Source organism: Callospermophilus lateralis, chromosome 3 (genome assembly GCF_048772815.1).
Source record: "Callospermophilus lateralis isolate mCalLat2 chromosome 3, mCalLat2.hap1, whole genome shotgun sequence".
NCBI lineage: Eukaryota > Metazoa > Chordata > Mammalia > Rodentia > Sciuridae > Callospermophilus > Callospermophilus lateralis.
Window position 1 is genome coordinate 54,190,646 of NC_135307.1, and position 17,178 is coordinate 54,207,823.

A 17,178-nucleotide genomic window follows, 5' to 3' on the forward strand; every position below is an offset into this window, starting at 1 on the left:
AAACCAGAGAAAAATGTTGCTAGAAAAAAATATAGACATATATCCCATGTAAATTCAGGCACAAAAGAACCCTTAACCAAATTAGTAAATATGTATGTGAAACAACACAAAGGAAAGGTAATTTTAAACACTAGCATAACATATTCAATATATAAAATATGGTACAAAATATTATAAGCAATGCATCATAAAAATAATATTATGACCAAAAGGAATTTCTTCTAGGAATGTGAGATTGGTTGAATATATGAAATTCAATCAGTGTCACTCACCATAGTAAGAAGAAAAATAGAAATAGCATAATACTTCAAAAGATACAGAAAAGACATTTGATGAGAATGAAACTAGGAATAGAAGAGGTTCTTTATAACTTAAAAACGAAATCATGGAAAGAAATCTACTCCTAACATTGTGTGTAATAACCAAAGGCCAGCACATTCCCTCTAGGGAAAATGTCAATGATGTCTGTCTCAGTACTTTTACTAGGCATTTCACTGGCAGCATTAGGCATTGCAATAAAAAAGAAAGAAATGAAAAACACACACACAATGAAGATAAATAAACAGTTGTCTTAGATTGTTTAGAATGTAATAGACTTGGTGGCTTAAACAAAAATTATTTTTCAGATTTGGACCTGGGGAAGGAAGTTCCAGATCAAAGCCCCAGAAGATTTACGTCTGGTGAGATTGTGCCAACTTTTTCATAGTCAGCCATCTTGCTGTAAACTTTCAAAAGGATAAGGAAGTTCCCTTGTCATAAGGACAAACCGACTAAAGACCCCACTTCCCGGTTCCCTTACATTGAGGATAAGGATTTAGTATAAGAATTTGAGGTGACATAAATATTCAGTCTAGAACTACTGCTAATTTACAGGGGCTAACTTAATAGAAAATGCTAAGTAATCTTCAAAAACACTACTAAAAAGTAATAAATGAACTTAGAAAAATTGATGGTTACCAGATTGATATATAAAGATCAATCTTATTTTAGTATAAGAGCAACAAATAGCTGGGCACAGTTGCAAATGTCTTTAATCCCTGCTAATCAGGTAGAAGGATCACAAGCTTGAGGCCAGCCTCTGCAAATTTAGCAAGAGCCTTTCTAAAAATAAATAAACAAACACTGAGATGTAGCCCAATGATAGAACACCCTTAGGTTCAATACTAAGCGTCACCCTCACACTGATACACACATACAAAATTATAAACCTCAAAAAAGTATTTTAAACAGCATTAAATACACCACTAAATGCAGATGGATAGATGTCACAATTTAAAGAAGATACACATATAAAACACCTGCAAATGAAAACATTTATTCAGATTATAAAAAAAAAATTAAGGAACACAGAAACAGTAAAAATGGGCCAAAATTTAAAGACATTCCCTAAAAGGAGATTTAACATGGATCAAGCTCATCATCATCATCATTATTTTATTTTTTTGATACTAAGGATTGAATCCAGGGGTGCTTAACCATTGAACCACATCCTCAGCCCTTCTTTTTTTGTTTACTATTTTGAGACAGGGTCTTGCTAAATTGCTGAGACTGACTTTGAATTTGTAATCCTCCAGTAGCCTCTGGAGTTGCTGAGATTACAAGTGTATTCCACCATGCCTGGTAGGATGTCATTATTTACTAGTAAAGTACAAACCAAAGGACATTGAGCAACTCACAGACACCAATGAAAACAGCAATATGTTTTAAGTGAAGAGATCATACCAACTATTAATAAAGATTTGATATAAAAGCAATTCTAACATATTAATAAATAGTATGACCACTTTGTAAAATTATTTCACTAGTTTTTTTTATAAAGGCCAAACCCAAAGAGAAATATAGCATGTAAGAAAAACATGTATGAAAATATGATTATTCATTGTGAGTAACCATAGGGATTGTTTCCTTCCCTCCTTCCTTCCTTCCCTCCCTCCCTCCCTCTCTCTCTCTCTCTTTCTTTCTTTCTTTCTTTCACCATAGGCTATAAATAAACGACAATAGTCTAGGAAAGGATCCAATAATAGGAGAAAAATGAATACGTTATGTTAGTGGAATAACACTTAGCAATAAAATGTAACAAATAACAACGGATACACTGAATAACATCTAAGAACTGGACACTGAGCAAAACTAAGCACAGAAGATTAAAAATTGTATGACTCCATTATTATAAAATTATAGAAAGACAGCAATAATCTATAACAGCAGAAAACCAGCCTGGGTTTTTTTGTGTGTGTATGTGAGTGGGTAGAAGAGTGCTGGGTATTGAACTCAGGAGCACTCAATCACTGAGCCACATCACCAGGCCTATTTTGTATTTTATTTGGAGGCAGAGTCTCAATGACTTGATTAGTGCCTCCCTTTTTCTGAGGCTGGCTTTGAACTCACGATCTTCCTGTCTCATCCTCCAGAGTCACTGGGATAACAGGCATACAACCCCATGCCCTGCTGCCAACCTGTTTTAAACAAAGGCCAGGAATTGGCAGGAGGGATATATTGGTATATCATAAGAGAATTTACTTTTTAGATGTGATGTAAGTGGGATATATCTAGTTTGAGTGTCATAATTACATGAGTTTCCCCATCTGTCAATACTATTTTATTGATCATCTCAACAAAATTAAAGATGGTGTGGTGAAGCAGAGCTGCTCACCTCAAGTCATCCAGGAAGCACAGAAAACAAGGAAGGGTCTGGGGAGAAGATATACCCTTCCAGGGCATGCCCCCAGTGACCTATTTCCTCAAACTGTGTCCCACCTCCTACAGTTTCTACCATTTCCCAATAATATCATCAAATTATAAATCCATCAATTGAAAAATCCACTGATGTGGTTAACGTCCTAATGATCCAATCACTTTCTAAAAAGCCCACATCTGAAAATTGCTGCACTGAGGACCAATCTTTCAATACATGAGCTTCTGAGGGACATTCCAGATACAAACTGTAACATTCATTAATCTTACTCTTAACAATAAATAAATTAAAAAAATACAAATTATTCCTCAAAAATTTATTTTAAAAATATATTTTAGTTTGGATATGAATAATCCAACTTAGAGTATAGGAGTTAACCAAAGGGAAACAAGTGCATTTATATTCCCCAATGCTCAAGTTAGTGTTCAGGCAGGAACAACAGATTCCACACCTTAGGCTTCAGCAGTAAAATGTTTAAAATAACATACTTCAGTATTTTTTAGATAGGGTAAGCTCTCTGTATTACCACACCACTCAAAATTCCCTAATGTTAAAATATTTTACTTTTCTGGCCATTGAAGATATTAGAATAAGTAGCTCTTCATTTAGGCAGGGAATTTCCAGATTTTACTCAAAGCCAAAATCAGGGATAGACTCCACCCAATCCAAAATCCTGAGGAGGCTGTTTTTGCAGTACCATTCACCCTGGAAATAAAAATTTCTTAGTCTTAGGTTGTCCTATGTAGTCATTATTGATTTCAGGGCAATAGATCCACATGCTTCATTAAAAATTTTAAGAAATATGTTACTGATTCAATGATTTAGCCAGGCACATATTCATAAAGACTTTCTATTTTAAACTCCTGAATGTAGAACACATTAAAGTATGTTTACTTAACTATGATATGTTTTGGATCCAAAAGATATATATCTATCTATATCTATATATAGATATAGATAGATAGATATGCAATTCTTTCCATATGTCATTATATTACTATTTTGTTACATATTATATAAATTGTTCTGATGATGAAAATCTGCCTACTTGATTTGGATTGCTTATGCTGTTCTTTGGCCACAAATAATATTGTTCTCATTTAATACAAGTGTAAATATTTTATCAAAATAAAGATATTGGGAATTTACTTCATTTATTCAGAGAGATTTCTAATGTAAAATACTCTTTATCTTTCTAAATAGAATAAATAAATTATGAAGATAAATCTTAGATGCTAAATATTTCTTATTAACAACTTTTCTATACATTTTAAATTTTAATACACAAAAATCCATTTTTATGTTCTTTGTGTATATCAAAAAATGTAGACTATTTTAGATTTTAAGTTGTTCAGATGCAAATGCATATATTAGAATTATATTATAAACTTCTCATGTTAGAGAAATGCCCAAATGCTATAGTAATCATTATAGAGTGTGTCTAGGCACTGTTATTCAATCTCCAAAATAATTATTCTGTATCATATGAGTTGCCTCTTTTTCAGACATATTTTTAAACTATAAAGTCTTAAGTGGAAAGGTCATTAGAGATTCAAAGAAAAATCTTCAGCAGAAATGAGTTTTTGTTTATCTGTGTCTGCTTTTATTTATTTATTTTTCATGACTAGTTATTAAGAGTCTACAAAATTCCTTTGGAGAAATCTCTGTGTTTTGTTTAGAACAGTTCTCCTTGGAGATTAAAGATCTGATTTCTGAAAATAGCTCTCAATATTCACTATGGAATAGAAATAAATGAACAACTAAGCCTAACCTCAAAGCTTATCAGAAAAAAGTTCACTAAATTCAATACTGAAGTGAAAATATTTCCCAAGTCACCAAGGATTTATTTCAGTTTGCTACAGCCAAAAGGTGAAATTTCTAAAACTCCATTTACATGTTAGTGCTAACTATCAAAGTCCTTTTGTCACTTGTATGAATTCATTTTCCATTATTTATTTATAAAAGTGAGTGCATGAAAGGGGTAATAGACTAGATTTTGTTGCAGAGAAAATGTTAGAGACTGTTTTGAAGCAAAATAATTTCCCTTTTTGGAACATGATCTATCTATTACAACCAGTTGAAATATGATCAACTTGTATAAAAACACATCATTTCATTAAATGTGAAATTTAGTCTATTCCAATTTTTCATAAAATTCATAGATATTTTAATTTAGATTTTTATGGTAGTTTTCATATTTTACAGTTATTTTGTTTATTATGGAAAGAAAAACACTATTGTAAATGGAAAATATAAAGTACAAGCATCATCTTTGACATTCAAATAATTAGTCATCACTAAAATGATTTCTCTTAAGAGCTTATGTATTAAAAGAACTATGATTTTCATAAGAATAAGATTTGGAAATTTTACAAAATCAAGACAATTAGAACATTTCTTTTAAAATGCTTCATTTAAATGCATATCAAGACTAAGGATAATTGTAGTAATTATTTCCCCATGAAAAACCAACCCAGATTTCAGTCTATAATTAATCACCTTGCCAGTCACTGAAATGTATCATGTATTATTTTTATACTGTGATACTGTTTTTAGTAATCATAAAACATTATGATTGAAAATTGAAGTTCAAAGATAGATTAATTGAAGCTGATGAAGCTTAACTTTTAGGACTACTCACCTCTGTGGTTCCTTCTTTAGACACTGCAAAATCTCTAGTAATATATTCATAAGATACAATATTTTTCAAATTTTTATAAGCACAGTCAATTATAACTCCTGTATATGATGAACTATCAGATGTTGCAGGGGTAGTTGTGTTTTCAGGATCCAGGAAAGCAAAAGATGAATTTGTGTTCCATTTATTTATGGTGTAAATGAATGACTTTATGTAGGTTGCAGTGACTTTTATGTTTAGTTAGGTAATTGGCAGCCATGTGTAAGAGATGATATGTGCTATGCCAACTGACCTAACTTCAAGTCAGGGAAGTGCAAAGACTGAAAGCTTATCATAATGGAATATGCTCCATTGTATTTCGTATTGGATGTTTATACACAGTGAAAGAGAAACAAAATTTCAAATGAAGAGTATTAAGAAATTAGACATGGAAATTCTTCCAGTCATTTCAAAAGCAAAATTAAATTTGAAGATTTAATTCTAATAGATTCCGAGTCAAATTCTCTGACTAGGAATATTCTCAATATTATAACACAAAAATGCAATCAGGCATGTGCAATACTTTCACTTTTTCATATGTAATTCATGAAAAATATAAATTACCAGAATTCTCAGTTTATATGTCAAACATCTCCAGTGGTGTTACAAGCAGTGTGAGTGAATCCATGGGTGGAGCCAAATCTGAATAACAAACCAAATTTTGTCCAACAAGCTAGAGGGCATACTGAATTATCTTTTTTTAAAAAATTATATAATAGGAGATGAAATTGTGGTTGAATGGTAGAGTATTTGTCTCATGTATGTAAGGCCCTGAGTCCAATCTCCAGATCCTGAAAAAAATAGTTATACAACAGAAATCACTGACATAGAATTCTAGTTTCAAGTACCACACATAAAATAATTTGGAAATTATTACTGTGCCCTAATAAGTACAAAGATGAACAGAGTTAAAATCAAGAACTTTTCTGGGATGCATGTGAGTGGGAGAATACAAGGCCAACTTTTATCCCAAATTTAAACAGACAGACAAGTAAATATAAAGAATCTTGACTTACAGGAACCAAAATTCATGAGCAGAGAGTGTCATCAGAATCAATGCTTCAGTAGGAAAAACCTGAATTGTAACTTATGAGTTGCTAGACACTTAATGTAGGCAACTCTAAGAGTTAAAATTCAAATGGGACTCAGCCACGGAAGGAAAGCACAATATTATATGTTTTTCCTTAAGAAATTCAAGTAAGCTCTGGTAGTAAAGATCATAGAGAAATCTCCTGTGCTTCAGACAGAAGAATAGAAAAGAGAACTATTTTGAAAGACACCATACCACTCTGGTTTACTTAATAAGATTTGCCATCAGGAAAAGAAGCTAACTAGAGTCTAACCTAATGGCATAGTATGAGGGCCTAACTGGCCCAGGGAAATGATAATATTCAACTCCATCCCTTCTAGTCATTCTTTTCCACCTATTAGAGCAGGAAAAAGGAAGGAAGGAAGGAAGGAAGGTAGGAAGGTAGAAAGGAAGGAAGGAAAGGAGGGAGGAAGGTAGGGAAGAAGAAGAAAACTGAGAAACACTGGTGAATTCACAGTACAGAAATTTAGGCTCATAAAAAGCCTGAACCCTAATCATAGGAGTATATAATGCTTATCCTCCCCCAACTTTATCACCACATTAATAAAGGCCATGTATAACAGTTCATTACAAAGCATACCAAAAGACAGACATAATTGAAGAATCAGAGTAACCACACATGACAGTTGGAATTATCAGACTGGGAATTTAAGAAAACTTATTGAGACTCTAAGGGTCCTAATGGATAAAGTAGACAGGATGCTAAAATAGATGTATAATGTGAATGAAGAGATGAAAATCCTGAGAACAGCTCTGATGCACTTATTAGAAGACTGCAGATAGTCAATCATCCCAATTAGAATGGCAACTAATAAAAAATTCTGATGTGGATGTGGAGAATAAATAACTCTTATACATTGTTGATGGTAGTATAAATTATTTTTCTCCAACTGTTATGGTTTAGATATGATGTGTCCCACAAAATCTCATGTGTAAGACAATGTATAAGAGTACAGAAGTAAAAGGATTGGGTGATGGAGCCTTGACCCAATCAGTGAATAAATCCTCTGACAGGGATTAACTGAGTGGTAATTCAAGGCAAGTGGGCTGTGGCTGGAGGAGGTGGATCCCTGGGGGCATGCCATTGGGGTATAGATTTTGACTTTTTGAGCTGACCTCACTCTTTCTGCTCCCCATCAACATGTGAGTTGCTTCCCTCCTCCATACTCTTCTGCCATGATGTTCTGCCTCCCCTCAGGCCCCAAAGAATGGAGTCATTAATCTATAGAAAAAGAACTCTAAAATCATCAGCCCCCAAAATGAACTTTTGCTCCTAAAGTTGACTAAAACATCCACTATGGAGAACAATATATAGATTTTTCAAAAAACAAAACATAAAACTACAATAAGGTACAACTATCCCACTTCTGAGTATATATCCAAAGGAAAATAATCAGCATGCAAAAGAGATATCTGCATGATCATGTTTGTTGCATCACTGTTCTCAATGATAAGATATAGAACAGCTGGGGTACTCACCAACAGATGAATGGATGAAGAAAACATAGTATACATGAACAAAGGAATATTATTCAGCCATAAAGACTAATGAAATCTTATAATTTGCGACAAATTGAATTAAACTAGAGAATCTTAAGTGAAATAAAACAGAGACAGCCAAGCAATGCATATCTCTCTCATATATACAAAATAATTTTTTTAATCAACATGAAATTAGAATAGTGATTACTAGGGACTGAAAGGGATACAGTGGAAGGAGAGAGGTATAGGGATAGAAGAAGATTGGTTGATATGATCAATGCATGCTTGATCCCATTAAGTATCCCAGTAATTCACACTGAACCCCATTAATATGTAAAATATATATTAATTAAAATAAATAAATAGAAAGGAAATAAGAGATATCTGGATCAGGAAGGAAGAAATAAATGTCTTCACAAAAGACATGACTGTCTATGTAGAAAATCTTCAAGAGTCATCAAAAAACTGGAAATTGTAAGTTATTATAGTAAAGATGCAACATATAAAGCGAAGATAAAAGCTATTTGCATTTCTGCAAATAACAGTAATAAATCAACTTTGAAATGAAATACACAATACCATTTACATTAGCACCTTTCAAAAATGAAATAGTAGTTATATACCTAATAAAATATGCACAGGAGCTATATGAGGAAAATCACAAAATCCTAATAAAGCAAATCAGAGAACTAAATAAATAGATAATCTATATTCATGGATTAGAAGACTCTATATTACCAAATGTAAATTTTTCCTAACTGGATATATTGATTCAAATACAATCCCAATCAAAATAACAGAAAGTTATTTTGTGAATATTGACAAACTGATTACAAGTTTATAAAGACAAGAGCCAAGAGAGTGGTGAAGCTCAAGCAGCAAGCAGCCCCAACAGTGTGTGGCGGGATACACAGTGCCCATCATAAGCTCCTAAGAGTCACCTTCTATGTATCCCAGCAGCACCATGAAATCCAGTCCTGCCATCCAAGCTGCCATTGACCTCACAGATGTGTACTGACAGGGCAGCCCTTTGACACAATGAAGGTGAAGATAAAAACGTTCCCTGTCTTGTACAGAGGCCTCACAGGTTGCTGCCTGAAGACCTACTCACAGGTGGGTTTCTGTGGCTTCTACAAGGGCATCAGCTGGGCTCTGATGGCCAACATCGTGGAGAATTCGGTGCTCTTTGCCCTAAGGCTTCTGCCAGCAGATGGTAGGGGGAACAATTGGGTTGGACAAACAGGCAAAGTTGAGTGATTTGCAGAAGGTACCCACAGGGTCCTTCGCCTTTGCCTAGCTGGTGCTCTGCCCCACAGAGCTCATGAAGGGCCCTCTGCAGACCACATATGAAATGGAGACACCAGGAAAGATAGCCAAGAGCCAGAATATAGTTTGGTCTATTGTGAAAACTATCCTTAGATATCCTTATCCTTGGGCTTCTACCATGTACTCTCCAAGTGCTTTGCTTTGAAAAGTACAGGGCTGTTTCTTCTCCGCTGGCTATGAACTGAGCCCATCCTTTTTATGCATCAGGGAGATCAAAAGATGAACTAGGCCATGTGTCTTTGCTAAGTGGTGAAATTGGTGGAATTTGCCTGTGGCTTGCTATATACCCTGTGGATTGGGTTAAATCTAGAATTCAAGTTCTTTCCATGTCTGGAAAACAGGATTTATTGGAACCTTTCTAGGTGTTGTGAATAATGAAGGAATAACAGCCTTATATTCTGGACTGAAACCTACTATGATTCCTCCGTTCCCTGCCAATGGGGCACTATTTTGGGGCTATGAATACAGCAGGGAGTTGATGAGGAGCCAGTTGGAAGAAACTGAAGTGTCTTGGTGGGCCTGGATCCAGGCACAGGCGTTTTAGGACTATTGTTCATCCTCATGGCTTCACAGAGTATGAGAACAATGTGGAATGCTTTTTAATTCTTGGGAATTTTGCCTTTGTCTTCACTTGTTCTACCCTAAGTCTTAAGCTTTATAAAAGGACATCTATTTTACATCTAATTTCTGCCTACATTGTATTGCCCTTGATAGAATATGCTGGATGGCTGATGGCCCTGTGCACCTAATTTGAAAGGCTGAGTATAGTTTCACTAGGGCATTATTTCTGCATAAATCCGCAAGTATACATGCATTTTGGATAGTATACATGCATTTTGGATGTTGAGGGAAACATAATTTGGTTTCATGTTTAATCTCATATATCAGAAAACCCAGAAGTGACTATTTTTCACTAAATGGTTATAAATTATTTTTTAAACCATCGTAGATGTAGGGTCTCTTTAGAAGTCCACTAAACTTGTGTAGTGAGAGGTTAAAGTTTCCACATGGCGCCTGAAAATTAAAATATCCATATAGACTTTTAGTAGACTATACTTGCATACTGGTGTATTCACATTCCTGATCAAGCTTCAGAGTAGGCATCTTGGATTTTCCCAAGAAGCTTTACTCTTAGTGCCATTCATTTTCCAGCTGGGCTTCATATTCCACAGTTGACAATGTTGCTAGATGTAGACCAGATGATCAGACCTTTGGGAAGCAGTGGTGGCCTTCACCAACCTCCCTTTTTCTCCTTTACCAAAAAGCTTCCCCTGTGCTGGGCTGTAGATTCAGGAGAGGACCCAGAGATGTGGGCTGTGTTGTGCTGTGCTATTTGATGATGGCTGATAGCAGCTCTTAACCTAATTCCATCTCTGGGTCCCGGCCTGGGTAGAATTGTGGGCATTGTGTTGGCCCAGTTCCAGGGCTGCTGAACCACTTTGGACCATCCATCGTCCTCTCTGCCCTACCAATCAGAAGTCCTTCCAGGGAACAGAGAGTGTCAAAGTCAAAAGAAGCCTTTGCTTCCTGTTTGGTAAACAAGTAGTAGCAGTGTTCATGGGTGACGCCTATTCTCTCAGAACTAGAAAGAGCTGAGTGCTTCTGTTTCACTGTGAATGATGGCAAGACTGACCCATCCTGATATTTACCTCAGAACCCACAACTACTTGCCATGCTGTTTCAGTGTTGGACCCTTCTGCCTTTGGGGCTGGCAGTTTATGAGTTTCAAAGTGTATAGATGAGGTGTGAGTTTATAAAGCAGTATAACATAGGACACACAATTTTATTAAACTAGGTGGTATGTAATATATGTTCCAAACAGAACAAAGCCCACAATTCATCTGATGATCCCCATAGATTTGGGATGGGTAGCTATGATATAAGAGGGTCATTCTTATCACCACTAAAGTCAGACTTATCATTCCATGCTGTGGGGGCATTCTCAGTAAGAAGTGCTCTTGAACAGCCTGTGAAACCAAAATCAAGCAGGCTGACAGTTTTAACAAGACTTACTTTGTGTGTCTGTGCCTGTGGGCAGAATGTAAATGCTGGGCAACACCTCCAGTTTCCTTCAGCTTTCTGCTATCAGTCAAGCCTCTGGCAACTCTTAGAGTATCAGAAGAAGAGGGTCAGGGAAACGAGGTGCTACTAAATAGGATGGAGAACCCAGGACATTTAGGGCAGGGATGTTTGTCATGCCTGATATGCTCCAGAGCTAGAGCTGGACCTCCATTTGCTCTTACTTTATGAGAAAACCATTGTATTCTATTTTTCTCTCTACCCATAAATACTCAGTAGCTACTGAATGGTGCTTCATCTGAACAGGCATGAATTGAAGCAAAATAAAACATGGGACTGGCTTCTAAGCCGAAAACTGCTTTAGAGACTGCATGGTGGCCAGGAGCTTGTCCATGTTAGCTCTTTTGGCAATAGATCTTCTCACAAGCTGTCCATTCAAGATTTATCTAAATAACTTCCATAGAAATTGTCTGCAGCAAGTGGAAGTGAAGAAAGGAAACCCAAGTCTGGAGAATTTCCTTTTCTTTCTATTAGCTTAATTTGTGATTCAATATTTGGGTACAGTTTGCACCGTTTTAGATCTATACTCTGGACAAAAGTATGATAACTTGAAATATTGTGTCTAAAGAAATTTGAGCATTCTATCATTAAATTATTAACCTAAAAACTAAATAAGTTTATAAAGATAGTCAAAAGGCCCAGAAGAACCAGCACAATATTGAAAGAGAAGATGGAGAACTCTATCTACCTAACTTCAAGACTTATCTAAATAGCTACAGTAATCAAAAGACTGTGATATTGATGAAAAAGATATCAAGTTTATCAACTGAACTGAATACAGAGACTAGAAATTGACCCAGATAAATCAAGTCAACTGATTGTTGTCAGGAGCAAAGAGATTACTGAAGCATAGCTAATCATTTTAATAAGTGGTGCTGGAACAACTGGACATACCCATGCAAATAGAAACCTAGACACATTCTTCATAAAAATTAACATAAAGGACATCTTATAATTAAATGTAAAATTCAAAACTAAAAACTTATAAGATAACAGGAAAAACGTAGATGACTTTCACTATGGTGATGACATTTTAGATACACTAAAGGCACAATTCATGATGGAATTAACTGAGCAACTGCATTAAAATTAAAATCTTTTGATCTGTAAATGATGAATATCTTTTAATCGAGAGAGTAAAAAGAAAACCCAGAGACTGGGATAAAATATTTTATAAAGATACATCTGATAAAGGACTGTTTTATAAAACATACAAAGAACTTGTAAGACTCAACATTTAAAAATATGATTAAAAATTTCTCAAAGGCATTAACCCATAGTTCACCAAAGATGATACACTGAGGACCAATAAGCATATGAAAAGATTCTCAGTGTGATATGTCTCAGAGAAATGCAAATTAAAACAGCAAATGCCTACAAAAACAGTTTGGTTTTTTTAATATATAAACTTAAACATTCTTTTACTTTACAATCCAGCAATTGTGCTCCCTGGCATCGATCCAAAGGAGTTAAAAACTTATGTTCACAGTAAAATCTTCACATGCATATTTATAGTGGCTTTATTCACAATTGCCAAAACTTGGAAGCAACTGAGATGCCCTTCAGTAGGAGAGTAGATAAACAAACTGTAGTATATCCAGACACTAGAATACTATTCAGTGTTAGAAATGAAAGGAGCTATTAAGCCATGGAAAGACATTGTGGGACCCTCAATGCATATTACTTAGTAGAAGAAGCCAGTACCAACAGCTGTGTATTTTATGATTCCAACCAAAAGACATTCAGGAAAAGGCAAAGATTATAGAGATAAGAACATAGTCAAGGCCTGCTAAGGTTTGGAAGAGGAAAGGTAGAGTGGAAGAGACATTTAGGGTAGTGGAAATACTCTGTATGATGCTGCAGTGGTGGATACATGTTATTATACATACATTTATCTAAACCTACAGAATGTACAACACCAGTGGTGACGCTTATTGTAAAATATGGGCTTTCAGTAATTATGGTGTAAATACAGGTTATCAGTTATAACAAATGTACTCTTCTGGTGAAGGATGCTCTCAGAGCAGGAGTTTATATATTAGTTGGGACAGAGGGTACTATAGGTTGGAGGTGGTGTGTCCCCCAGATGTTTATATGTTGGAAGTTTGGTATTCAGTGTGGTACTGTTGGGAGGTGGTATGAAACCAAGATGTGGGGTCTACCAAGAAGGAATAAGGTTATTAGAGGTGCTGCCTTTGGAAATAATTAAAGTAATTCTCAGAGAACTGGTTAATTCTCATGAAAGGACTGGAGTAAGAAAGCAAATGGAATGCCTCCTCTTTTTTCTGGCTTCCTGTCTCATTATGTGATCTGTCCCTCTCATATTTACTTCCAGCATGACACAATCTACCACACTATTGTATGGGCAGAGGGGTCCTTGTTGGAATGTTCATCATCCAAACTGTGAGCTAAATAAATTAATTTTGTTTATAAAGGACCCAGTCTAGGATTATTTTTAAAGCAATGGAAAATGTACTAATACAGGAGATATATAAGAAATCCCTGTATCATCTGCTGAATTTTGCTGTAAACATGAAACAGCTCAAAAAAATAAATTGTTAAAAATCATTGTGAAATGAAGGGGTGGGGGATTTGAGGATGCACAACAAAAATGTCTGGAACAATAAGAAATGTGTCAGAGTTACTGAATAGCTTTTTTGGGGAGGGGGGTTGTGATAGTTGTGATATTAGGCATTTACTTTGTCATTTTAATTACATTGTAAATAAGCCTGTTCTTCATAATTTTCTATTCTCCTTTTAAAAGAGGATATCAAAGCTATTAAAACTTAAGGCCACAAACTCCTGGATCTGCCCTTAATGAACAATTTTTTGAATACTTAGATAAGTATATTTAGAAACTGACTTCCTCCAAGGCAAGCCTATTGCCATTCTTCTACACTTAAAATACTTATAGAATTGCATGATAAATTATATTTTTCTTAAGGATAGTATACCATGAAAAAAAAATTTCATACAGTCATTGTAAGAAAAGAAGCTTCCCATAATCTTAACTGAGCCAGGATTTCTGTAAAATAATGAAAATGTAAAAATAGGTTTGGGAGAAGATTTATCAAAGGTATCTATTAATGAACACGAGGATCTTTTTGAATAAAAAACAGAAACAAGGTTATTTATCTTGGTATCATTTTGGGAGCATAATGTAAACAAATCCTGTTATATAAAAATTATAATCTAAAATGGTTTATCTAATCCAAAAAATAAGATTTTAATATGCTTAAATCACTATAAAAATGAACCCATATTTTAAAAGCATTTTCAAAATGGTTTGAGTTCCATAAAATTATTGTAGTGCTTAAAAATATTGCTAGTCATTTTTTTTCTTTATGCAATATCTTTTTGCTTCATTGTTTACTATAGAGTTCTTATGGGAAAATTCTATTCACTGCCTGTATTAATATTTTGCAATTTATCTCCAGGTACATGGGACAATGAGACATTTCATTAGAAAGCTGAAAAAGAAAGAAAATTATCTTTATGCATATTTTCTGTTATCTTAGTAGCTAAAGATTCACTTAAATTCCATGGGACAACTTTTGAAAGTAAATGTGTGAGTACATGACTATATAAGATAAAAAATAAAATATGCATATAAATAATAATAAATTTAAAACACAATACTCAAATCACCATGTTATTTTGGGGAAGCCTATCATTTTCTTCAGCTAACTCATTTATTAAGTGATTAGGTTGTCTTAATTAAATGCTATTTTCTTTCTCACTTTAATATCTATAAAATGAACTATTTCTTGTATCCGCATATTTTGGAAATGAGGAAAATTTTGGTTATCAAATAATTGACAATGTTTAATATAATACAAATTAGATATGCTTTGCAAATGAGTGACATATGTACCTACAAAAGGCCAATACAATCATGCTTATCAAGGGGTCAGTGTTGTAAGCTAAGAAATCTTTGTGCAAAAAATGCCTCTGAAAGGTAAAATAATATTATTCCAGCTTATGATAATTTTTATGTATTAGGATATAACACAGATACTCAGTAATAGTGCCGTTTTCTTTGTTTTTGAAATTAAATTTTAATAAGTAAAATAAGTATTTGAATATAGAGTATCACATCTTGCCCTTTCTAACGAGTCTAGTAATATGAAGTGTCTTTATTCACATTTTGAAGAAAAATATACTACATCCAATATGAAAATATTTACATAATCATTTTTTAGCATTACATTTTTCTGACACTTCCTAAAAAATATCCAAGTTTTATTTTTTTATTCAATGATAGGACATATTTTATTGTAAGCTCTGTTGTATTATAATCCTCTGAAATATTTTTTTTTTCCTTAGGGATCTATTCTAGGTTATCTTCCTAGAAGATGTCATTTTCAAATACATCTCCATGACTTGAATTAACACATAAATCCCAATGCAGAGCAATTCTATACTTTCAATCACCTTTTTTTCTAACTTCCACATCCCCATATCCAACTGTTTTATGTGTCTCTTTTTGTGGATCTCACAACAGCATCAAAGTCAGTGTGATCAATACTGAGTCCTTCGGCTTTCCTCAACCTCCGAATTTGAATGTTACCATCATTCACTTAATAAATTTGGAACATAGCAATCATTAATTCTGTTTGTAAATAGATATAAAATTGTCAAGAACAACTCGTTAAATGTATATAAACTTTCCAGTACAAGCACTTCTTCATAATAGCCCATAACCGTCTCCCACACTGCATGTAGCAGGAGTGTTTTTCTAAAACTTTCTTTTTTAAAAATTCTAAGTGGTTCTCTATTTGACAATAGAATATACACTAAATTTTAAAAGATGGTGTCTAAATCTGCTTGGTTGCTACACCAAAATACTATAGAATAAGTGGCTAGAATCATAGAAATTTATAGTCTCACAGTTCTGAAAGTTAGAAGTCCATGATCAAAGTGTTAGCAACTTCCTAGCTTGTAGTTAGGCACAATGGCATTGTGCCCTCCCATTACTTATTCTCCCTGTGTAATCATAGAGATTTCAAGCCAGTTGGTTTCTCTTCATATAAGGACAATGATACTATTATATCAAATTCCCATTCTTATGACATCATTTAACCCTAATTACTTCCTTAGAGGCCTCATCTCCAAATATAGACACACTGGGTATTTGGCTTCAACCTATGGATTTGAGGAGGGCATAAACATTTAATCCATAACATGTGGATATGAATTAAGAGCTAGTTTCTGTTATCCATTCACTTTTTTTCTTATTACTAAATCTTCATGTTTGCTTTATTCAACAATTATTATTCTAGCACCTGCAATTTTCTAGGCAATTAATTGTGATAACCTCTGAAGAGAGACCAAATACTGTTTCTTTATGTTCACAAAACTTTTATTTTATTGAGGAAAGACAGCAAGTAAATATTCAAAGGCAATGTCCACAAAGATATTTTCAAAATTAAGATATTCTCTACCTTCATGCATCTTCCCTATCTCTATGCCTTCAAGATCTACCCTATTCTCTCTTTCTCAATCTTTCTTTCTCTCTCTCTTTTTTTTTTCATGTGTGCATGGATTGTCTATTCACTATAAACTGAAGCTGACTCTACCTGGCCTATGATGTCAAATCATGCTACAGCAATAGAACATGATCAATTTTTTCTCACTTAATGAGTTGACCATCTCTGACTAGGAGAATAGAGATGATGACTTCCTGTGTTCATCATTATAGACCTGTAATCTAGCAATGATTGACATATACTGAAGTGTCTGACATTCAACAAAAATTCATTGGGTATTATTGGATCTTATACCACATTTCTTGTACAGCACATCCAATCCTTTGGGCTAATAATGGAT

General features: G+C 34.2%; 1 pseudogene; it reads left to right on the forward strand.

Annotated features, from left to right (window-relative positions):
* The first annotated feature begins 8,908 nt into the window (after positions 1-8,908).
* Positions 8,909-9,814, forward strand: LOC143394634 (mitochondrial ornithine transporter 1 pseudogene; annotated as a pseudogene).
* The last annotated feature ends 7,364 nt before the right edge of the window (positions 9,815-17,178 follow it).